This window comes from Papilio xuthus, unplaced genomic scaffold, assembly GCF_000836235.2.
Source record: "Papilio xuthus unplaced genomic scaffold, Pxut_1.1 DF825946.1, whole genome shotgun sequence".
Lineage (NCBI taxonomy): Eukaryota > Metazoa > Arthropoda > Insecta > Lepidoptera > Papilionidae > Papilio > Papilio xuthus.
This window is the reverse complement of record NW_013532703.1, coordinates 9,559,775-9,570,331: the sequence shown is the minus strand read 5'-3', so window position 1 is coordinate 9,570,331 and position 10,557 is coordinate 9,559,775. Positions and strand designations below refer to the sequence as shown.

At 32.5% G+C, this 10,557-nt stretch overlaps 1 protein-coding gene and 1 pseudogene across 1 annotated transcript in view; one reads left to right on the top strand and one right to left on the bottom strand.

The window, feature by feature from the left end:
* wdp (Leucine rich repeat protein windpipe) overlaps positions 1-10,557 on the top strand; it is a 43,377-nt gene that overhangs the window by 24,685 nt on the left and 8,135 nt on the right. The window lies entirely within an intron of this gene.
* On the bottom strand, positions 2,706-3,694 carry LOC106124424 (uncharacterized; annotated as a pseudogene).

The window sequence follows — 10,557 nt, the reverse complement described above, 5'->3', positions numbered from 1 at the left end:
TTTTCTTCCTTATTTCTTTTAATGGCATTTTATCTTTTCTTCTTGCTCCCACTACGCTTCGTTCTATTCCATTCTGGCAAATTATTAGTTTATTTTGTAGTTGTTCTGTCAATGCCCATGTTTGGCAACCATAAGTCAAACAGGGTAGTATACATACATTAAATACTTTTCTTTTCTCCTTAATAGGCATATCTTTGTTTTTCATGATTTCACTGAGCGACCAGAATTTCTTCCAAGTGTTAGCAACCCTTCTCTCTATTTCCTTTTGCATTAAATTTTCAACTGAAATTAGTTGTCCTAAATATACGTATTCTTTGACTTTTTCTATTTCTTGATTATTAATTTTGATTACAAAGTTTTTCGTCGTGTTACTCATTACTTTAGTTTTTGAGATATTCATTGTAAGGCCTGCTAATGCGCTTTGATCTGATAATTGTTGTAGCATTTTTTGTAGGGTATTGGGGCATTCGGAAAACAAAATTAGATCATCTGCAAAGCGAAGATGATTAAGATTCTCTCCATTTATATTAAGGCCGTATGAAGACCATTCTAAGTTTCTGAATATCATTTCTAATACTGCTGAGAACAGTTTAGGGGATATAGGATCCCCCTGCCGAACTCCTCTTCCGATCGGAAATTCTTCGCCTAGGGACTCCATTCGTACTCGTGCCGTGCTCTTAGCGTATATGTTTTTAATTATTCTTATGTATTTCGCCTGAACGCCTTGACGACCTAGTGCTTCCCATATATATTTGTGTTCTAATGTATCGAATGCTTTGTTGAAATCGACAAAACCTAAGTAGTAGACTTTGTTATATTCTCTGTATTTTTGAAGAATCTGTCTTAACACATGGATGTGGTCTATGGTAGAGAATTTGCTGCGGAAGCCGGCTTGTTCTTTTGGTTGATTGTCATCAAGTACTGCAACAATTCGTGAAAGTAATATTTTGGAAAAGATTTTATAAATATTGGTCATTAAACTTATTGGTCTGTAATTCGCGATATCCCCTTTACTACCTTTTTTATGTATTAGTACTATTACTGATTTAGTCCAATCATCAGGCACAGTCTCTAGATTTAGAATTTCATTAAAAATTTCAGTTAATCTTCCGGCGGTTACTGGTAATGTTGCTTTCAAAATTTCATTAGTAATTTGGTCCGATCCCGGTGCTTTGTCAAGTTTTTGAGATTGAATAGCTCTTATAGTTTCTTCCTTCATTATCTTTGGTGTTGGTTCGTCATCTTCCGCTATTATGTTTAGTTCTGTTGTTATTAAAACGGGGTTTCGAGTCTTATACAAATTCTTGTAGTAATCAGTGGCGACTTTTAATATTTCTAATCTCTTAGTGGTATATGTTCCGTTATTAGTGTTTGCACTCGCCATCCATTCTTTCTTGTTGTCTAATTCCTTATATCCCTTCCTTACACCTCCTGTTCTTATTATGTGTTGTTTCAAAGTATTTGTTCTTTTTATTTTCCTATCCTTTCTGAGCTGTGCACTAATCTTTTTACTTAACTCTGATATCTGTTTGCGTACTTCACCCTTCTTTCCACTTCGTATAAGATCTTTCCTCTCCTCTAGTAGTTGTTTTGCTTCTTTTGAAATAGATTTTTTCATATCTGCGGCCGATTTCGTTACAGAAGTTTTTAATATGTTTATTAAACTATCATATTTTCCTTGCATTGACATACTAGGTTTGTCATTCTTTATTATTTCATTTTGTAAGTTATTAAGGAAATTATCATTATTATTGTTAGGAAAGATGGTGGGTAGGATTTTTCTATAAAATTTTCTACTCGTTTTATTAATATCTGCTGATAATATGGCCCTAACCATTTTATGGTCCGTATTAAAATTTAGATTATTTATGACTGAAACATCTTTAAAAACTTCTTTATTATTTGACATTATAAAATCAATTTCGTTCTTATACATTCCATTAGGAGATGTCCATGTCCATTTCTTTGTTTTCTTCTTTTTGTAAAAACTATTTAAGATGCTCAGTTTGTTTTCTAATGCAAAGTTTACTATTCTCGATCCATTCCTACTTCTTTTTCCTATACCATATTTTCCTACTGTATATTCTTCGCCCACCTGTCTTGTTCCAATCTGTCCATTGAAATCGCCCATAACGATAACATTTTTGTAAGCGGTTTCAAGTGTTATTTGTAGTTCTTGGTAGAATTGGTCAGTTATTGCAATATCTTCTTTCTTATCCGATTCTGTAGGTGAGTACGCTTGAATAATCGACCATGTTTCATATCTTTTCCTATTTGTGGGTAGTTTTATGTTAAGAACTGCTATTCTTTCCGATATTCCTTTTATCTCTATTATGCTTTTTGATAGGTTTTTCTTAATAATAAACCCTACTCCATATAGCCCTGCGGTTTCACCTTTGTAATGTAGAATATAGTTGTCGTAGTCGATAATTTTTTCTCCCAGTCTTCTTACTTCGCTTATTCCTAGGATATCACATTTTATATGTTCTATGGCTGTTTCTAATTCTATAAGTTTTTCCGGGGTTCTTAGTGATCTTGTATTGAGAGTTGCTATAAATATATCTGATGAATGTTTTTCTGTCTTTCCTTCTATTTTTAGAGGGTCGTGGTCGTTAGCCCCCACGAGGACCAGTCGGCTTGGGGGAGATTTGTGTTCATTAATTGATTTAAATGTTTTATTGTCATCGCTAAGTCTCGTTTTCCATTTGCCGATGTTTAATTGTTATTGATTTTTTGTTGCGGGTGAGTTAGGAAAAGAGTTTGATCTAGCTCTCATCATATCAAAAGCGTTTGTCCTGTTCGTTTTGATGGAAGATAAAGTCTGTTGTTTATTCGGATGGCTAACATGAGTAGAAGGCGAGACGGATGTTTCTCTTTTTCTTTTTTCTTTGTTTGTATTGTGGTCTTTTACTATTAATTTATCATATTTTATGTATGCTATTTTTCCCTTATTACGTTCTTCAATTAGTTCTACTTGCAACGCTTTCCTCTTCTCTAAAACTTCTTTTGGATAGTCTTCATTTACATAGATATTTTTCAATTTCTTTTTATTCTTAATGATTTCGTTCTTTTTTCAGTTGCTTGTAAACGAACAGAGTATAGGCCTCGGTTTATTACCTTCTCTTAATTTCTTACCGATGCGATGTATTTTATTAATATCGCGTGGGTCAATATCAATATTCGTATCATTTTTAAAATTATTCTTGACCTCTTCCAATAGTTCCAGATCCGATCTTTCGTTCTCTTCCACACCGTACACAATAATATTATTATTTCTTTTGTCTCTATTTAAATACTCAATTTCCTTCTCCAACTTTTCTACTCTAAGTCTTAATGTCTTGTTTTCTTCTATAATGGGAGTTAATTTTTCCTCCATATGTTTCATTACATTTTTTGTTATCGATTCTTTTAACTCTGCAGTTTGGTTCTGCATTTCGCCCTTCATTTTATCAAACAGAATTTGAAATTGCCCTTCCATATTATATAATCGTTAAATTGGTAAAACGCAGCAAGTAGATGGCAAGTATGTATAATTAGCGACGTGCGTAACAATTATTGAAACGGAAAACTAGGTAGTGACAGCTTAGTGTTTTCTATGTTTCATGTTTTGTCCGCCTTTGGATAAAATGATCATTTATCGCATTATGAGAGTTTGCAGCTAAATTTTCTGTAGGCGCTATAATATTTTTTCTCGAGGTGGGTATTGTCCAAAAACTAATTATTTTTAATTGTCATTGTGCACAATTTATTTGTAAACAAACACAAATATTAACACTGTATGTCCTAAATTTAAACATTTATGAGTTTCGTTGATCCTAATTAGACACAAAATTGTTGATTTAAACGATAATAGTCAGTTTACACAATGTTCTGCGAGTTAAAACTGGGCATAATATAATGTTGTTTATAAGTTGTTTCACTATTTTGTTTCTTCAGAAAACATTCTCACTGATAAATCGTTGTCTAATTTGTCTATTTATTACACTTTTTCACTGTATTATTCACTTTGCGATTTTTTAATGCGTATTCTATACGTAGGTTATGCGTATGCGGCACCTGACAGCTGACACCTATCGTTTACATATTAGATATTTAATATAATATACATTGTAACATTTCCAACTTTATATGTCACGAGAAAATATATATATAAATATTAATAATCCCCCAGTGAGATAAGCGAAGAATTAATGGCGCTTTATCAGTTATACCGAGGTCGTACATTTAAATCAATACATTGATTTTATACAGCTATACGCTTCGGATATTTACAAGGATCTAGTCTGAGATAGGCGATAGGGTATTACTAGATAAAGTAATTTAGTATTTTATTACCGTTTTCGGCAGATTTAGCAAACAAACTACGACTTAAGTCCCTTCAAGAAGCGAGCGTATCACCTGAAAGGCCGGCAACGCATCTGCGGTTCCTCTGGTATTGCACATGTCCACGAGCGTTGACGAATACCTCTGTGTTTCAACTGCTCGTTTGCCCCCTTTTCATATATAAAACTATTATATTTCTTGTATTAATTTAGTAGGAATCAAATATAGATTAAGCAGTAAAGTAAAACGATAAGTGTACGATATAATTAAATAATTACGTTTATATTTATATGTTGTTTAATTTAATAAACGGTGTCCGACATATTTGGGGTGACGTTTCGAAGTTACCAAAACATGTTTGTTGCTACGCGATTAAGCGCAAATGTTTCGTTCAATTAAATTATACCCAAATTAAACCGGTTCTGTTTGATATCATTTTTCACCTTGTTTATTTAATTAAATCTTATAGTAATAAAAATAACAAGTAAACATTTAATTTTAATAAATAATCACACTCGTGTTTTTGAATAATATCGAAGTTTATAATAAATTGAAATAAAAGCAATATTAATTAATTTAATTAACTTAAAAACTATGTCAATTAAATATACAAAATATGCTTTTCAATAATTAAAAGGACAATCGGCATGAAACAAGTTATTTTTGTTAAAATTCAAAGGCTAAATAATGAAATCGGCATTATTAGGTTAGTTTTTAAGACAGTGGTGAAATTTTTAAACAAATGAGGTCGGAAATGCGACATTTATCAACTTTGTTCACATTTATCTCACTATATACATGAAACATATCAAAGCCACTAACTTTCTAACAATTTTTTATTTATAATACATGATTAATTATTTTAAAAGTACTTCTTTAATACGTTTAATGATGACCAATATAACTTTTTTAGCTGTCTGAGTATTTAATAATAGTTGTATATAACATTAATCTTACTTCTTATTATCTTACTAATATCTTACTAATGGATGGATGTATGTTTGTTAGAAGCTATCTGCGTAACGGCTTAACGTATCTTGACGAAATTTGACTTAAATGTAGAACATCATAAGTCTAGTAGAACTCTAGTAGGCTACTAATTATTTTTATTAATTCCTCGCAGACGGAGTAGCGGGCGACAGCTAGTAGTTTTATATTTAGTACATGTAGTATCAATTTAAAAATTAAATGTGCAATTACTGCGTGCGCAGGCGTCGTCACGTCTAAAGTATCACCTGTTAGTACTGGCAGACTGCCCGATGGGATGGGTAGGATTCTTTTAGTTTGCTATACACAATTTTATTATCATTGACTCGATCTTACTCGCATTAGATCGGTATTCTATCATAACTGAAGAAGCGTGGTATAATATTTATTATACATAACCCAAAAAGTTTTATATATATTCAAACTAACTTTCGCCCACGACTCCGTCTACGCCGAATTAAACAAAAAAAAACATAATTACTAGCCTATGTGTTCTTCCAGACTATGCTGACTGTTCAGCCTTTCTGGAGATACCTTCAAACAAACATCCATCCATCTAAACATTCGCATTTATATTAGTAAGATGTTCTTTGAGAAAATTATATTCCAAAGTTATTTTTTTATATTATACATAAATTTACATTTATTAATTAACCTAGAATTTAGGCATGTATTATATTTTAAGAATCATTAAACAACGCTAATTAACTTAATGTTTATCATTATACTGTGTTTTTGCTTCTGATCTAATTTTTTAGAACTGTTATTACAAACTGGATTTAAAAGAAAATGTTGCTCTTGATATCTCGTATTACTAGGATTATCGCTATTTGTGGTTATCATAGTTCAGTTTCTACCACAGATAATTAAAGGTTATGTTGTTTTAATAGACTTTTTGTCATCTAAAGTTCACGTAATAATCCATAGCGGTAGAATTACGATGGTAGCAAAAAATAAATAGTTTTTTTTTGTGCTTTGTAATAATAGTGTTGTTATTTGTGCTAACATTGAGTTGCAAAAAGCAAGTTTGCGTCAGTTGTTTAAAAATCAACTGTTTTGTGAATGAATAATATTTGACACGAGTATTTTTGGCGGCAACGCATTTATGTATTCAGTTTTGCAAGAAATATTTTGTAAAAAAATAAATAGGCCAAACATTACAAGACACAGACAGCTATTAGAAAACATTATACTGTCAGAAATGTTGTGGTTAATTTTGTACCGATGATGATATTTATGCGTTTAAATTTTCTTACTAATATTATAAATTCAAATGTTTGGATGGATGGATAGACGGATGTTTGTTTGAAGGTATTTCCGGAGCAGCTTAACGGATTTTTATGAAATTTGGCACTCATGTAGAACATAGTCTGGAAGAAATGATAGGCTACTTAATAATGTTTTTTTAGGGTTCCGTACCTTATAGGAATAAAAACGAAACTCTTATAGGATCACTTTGTTGTCCGTCCGTCCGTCTGGCAAGACCTTTTTTTTAATTCCATGTGGACGGAGTCGCAGGCGACAGCTAGTATACAATAAACTGATAATATTTGCGTTCCGGGGTTAGAGTTACTTTATACAAAATGATATAAGCATATTTGTACCTATTTGAAGTTGTTGTTTCTTAATTAACAGTTTTAGTTATTATTGATAAATGACGCAAAAAAACGCAAGTTTTATTAACTTGCTAACACGTGGGATTGTAATTAGCCTTGCATAATACTGTCTAGTTCTGCTATACGAAATTGTTTTATTTGGACGTCGGCCAGCTGGGAACAATGTCATCCCAACCTTGAATTTAGACCGCAAATAAATGTAGCATTTCACTTTCATTGCAATACAAGACACATTTAAATTTTACTTAAAATATAAAAAATATATAATTTTCTTCAGCAGCTGGGTACGAAGAAATACTTTTTGAAATTTTCTTACTTAAAGAGTAAACGAACGGCAGAGGCTAAAGTTTCTAAATAAACAAAAAAAAAAGAAACAGTCACCGAAAAAAAATCTTTCACATAGACGAATTAGACATGGTACTTTAGGACAGCAAACACATGTTTACACTTATAATATCTAATTAAGTTAATGAGTCGCACCCAACCGACAATGACCCGGCCGTGAACTGCAGTTTTATGTCACGATACGTTTACATGACACAATTACTATGCTCATACGTCTTCGATACGTGTCGTCACTGGCAAGTGACGACAACATTTAAATCGTAGTGATGATATTTTTTTTACATTTTTTTTATTTTTAAAGTATTAGCCGATTTTTGTTAATTTACTATTATAATATTTCTTGTACCATTCCAACTAACCTCTATGCTTGTGCTAGGACATGGTTTACGACAATAGTAGAATGGCGGAATTCAATCCCCCGTCCGATCGGAAAACCGTACCCGTAATTAGGCAATTGAAGCTTGAATTTGTATGTTTTATCAGTAAATAAGGAAGTAACCAAACAAATGTGTAAATAATAGATACATGTATTAAATACGACAAATCAAATATGTGATAATTTGTGTTGACTTCAATTAGTTTTTATCTGAGAAAACATCTGAGACAGCCGTGTCAAATGCTTAAACGACGTCTCAATCGAGATATGCTAGTGTGTTATGAACCTTAAAATTATTAGACGATTAGACAATTATTGTTTATATGCTTGATTTTACAAATATATATGTAAATTGTCGTCAATATTTTACTGTTAACTGTAATAAGTAACTTAATAATTGATGAGCTACAGTTTATCTCACGGCTTACATGTGTAAAGGAGATCAGTCGGCGCGCAACTCAGTTTAATTTGTACCTGCATATTATGATTCGCGTTTCGCACTGCGATCTGCTAGTCACCAGGTAGATCGCGATCGAATCATGTAGTTATAATACAACGCGTTGAGCTATGAGCCGTTAATTTATTTGTTGAAGGGCAACTATTGAACCGGTTCAGAGTAAATACAAATTATTCAGTTTTACAAAACTTTCTTAAAATTGTAATCTTATCTTGAAATAATTGATTATAAAAGCCAAAGTTTATAACAAATTTGATTAGATCCAAAAATGCGGTGAATCTTGATACATTAAGAAATGACTATATTTGATAATAAATATTTGTTTTTGGTTACCAAAAAAATACAAGATTAGCTAATTTAATCTTGAACTAAATATATTTATGGTTTGCCAAACGTCTTAGTAGCAAATGACTACAAAATAAAATGATTTCGTTAAGACACTTCTAACTTCATTTCGATTCAGTAACATTTAAGTTACAATAAAAACTTTATATCATTTTGACAAAGGACAATACAACACTGAATATTCTATTCGGGATAAAAGTCGTAAAGCATAGTCGTAATGTCCGGGAAATCTTAACTCAGAAACGAGTCTTTTACGACTAAATGCCCCGACGCATAAAACGGACGGCATTAAACCGCGAATGTCCAGGGCGGTCAATTCAATGTTTTATAGATTCAGAGAAATGGACATGTCGTATATAGTCTTATATACAATTTTATATATTTTATTCTACGTGTGCGAGCAAGCTTGTCCCGACTCATCAGTCAAACAACATGTCTTCCCAATTGATGATAGCCTGGTTGCCTATGGTTTCGGAACAATCTATCAATTACGAACATAACACATTTTTCTTTGTTAATTTATTATACCTAATATTCAATTCCATAAATCTACTAAACTCATAGAAAAAGAACCTTAATATTATACTTTCCTTACGTTATTGATTAAACATAGTAGTAGTTTTCATTCCTGATTCTTTATACTTAGACGTAGTAATCAAACAGCATTGTTTCCACGGCGAGCTATTTACAAACTGTCAGATCGCAGTCCGTTGAAAGAAAGGCCTTGCTGCCATTCCTATTGTGACTGCTGCGAAAACAAACGACGACCTACATCCTAGAGTACTGGGTATTTTATACATTACCATATTCGTTAAATGGCTTCTAGACAATTAGTGTTTTTGAATTTTAAGAGACAGGACATGTCATCGCACAATCACCTTTGTCAAATAATAGGACCAATCATACTTGATACTAATCATATCTACTAATATTATAAAAGCGATTGTTTAGGTGGATGGATGGATGTTTGTTTGAAGATATCTCCGGAACGGCTTAACGGATCTTGCTACGAGTAGAACATAGTCTGGAAGACCACATAGATTTAGTTCTTTTTTAATTGAGAGCGGACGGAATCGCTGGCTACAGCTAGTTACGCCTAAATTGCTTGCCAGTGCGATCGTTCCGATCGTATCTTCACCTCATCCCCTTTAAAAAGCGGCAGATATATTTAATAAAACGGTGGGTGATTTTCTTAGTCCGTGTTTCTACATTCAAAGATTAGTGCGCTACAATAACGTCCTTTCATTATCGATTATTATCGTTGATAGAACACGTGTATATATTAAGTATTCATTGTATTGATTGTTTAGTGAAGCCATTTTTAGCCACGACTATAGCAAAATGATCAGTTTTAATAACTTTCATGTTAAAAGCGCTTATCGTATGATTGAGCTAGAGCAGTGGTTCCCAAACTTATTTTGTCTACTGCCCACTTTGAGAATAAATATTTTTTAGCGCCCCGATTTTAGAGTTTATTCAATCTTTTAAATCATATTAGATGATCTTCACAAGTTGTTGTTGATAGTTGAGAACTCATGCAGTCTTTGTCTAAGAGGTCTCCTAGCTATATAAATTACAAATCACCTCCCAGGCCTCCACACAACGCCCCCATTTTCTTTCTGGATGGATCTCTTATCGCCCCCCTTGAGACCTGCAGCGCCCAGGTTTTCGCCCACTTTAGGAAAGTCTGAGCTAGAGTATCAAAGAAGATATACATAATTATGAAGATTACCAAGAAAAGTATATCAATGTAGCGTCCAATAAATGAAGAAAGTATGGATGGGTTGCGGGAAAGAGTATGCATGTCTTGATATTTGTTGTTATGGTTCTGTATGAGTGGATTGTACAAATCTAAGTACGTAACATTTCCATTACAAGTTATGTCATCTACAAACAATTGCTTTCGTTATCTAAAACTAGATAATTCACACACAATCTTTGTTAGAATCAAATGAAAATTTATTGGTAGTTTAACCCACGCTTCTAATGGAGTGCGTGCAAACATTCATCAAGTTCAAGTGCGTATTATAAATATTATCAAATCTTAACGTTGCGTACATTACGTTGTAGAATTATAGTATGTCTGTCGGTTTATTTGTGGAGTTCCT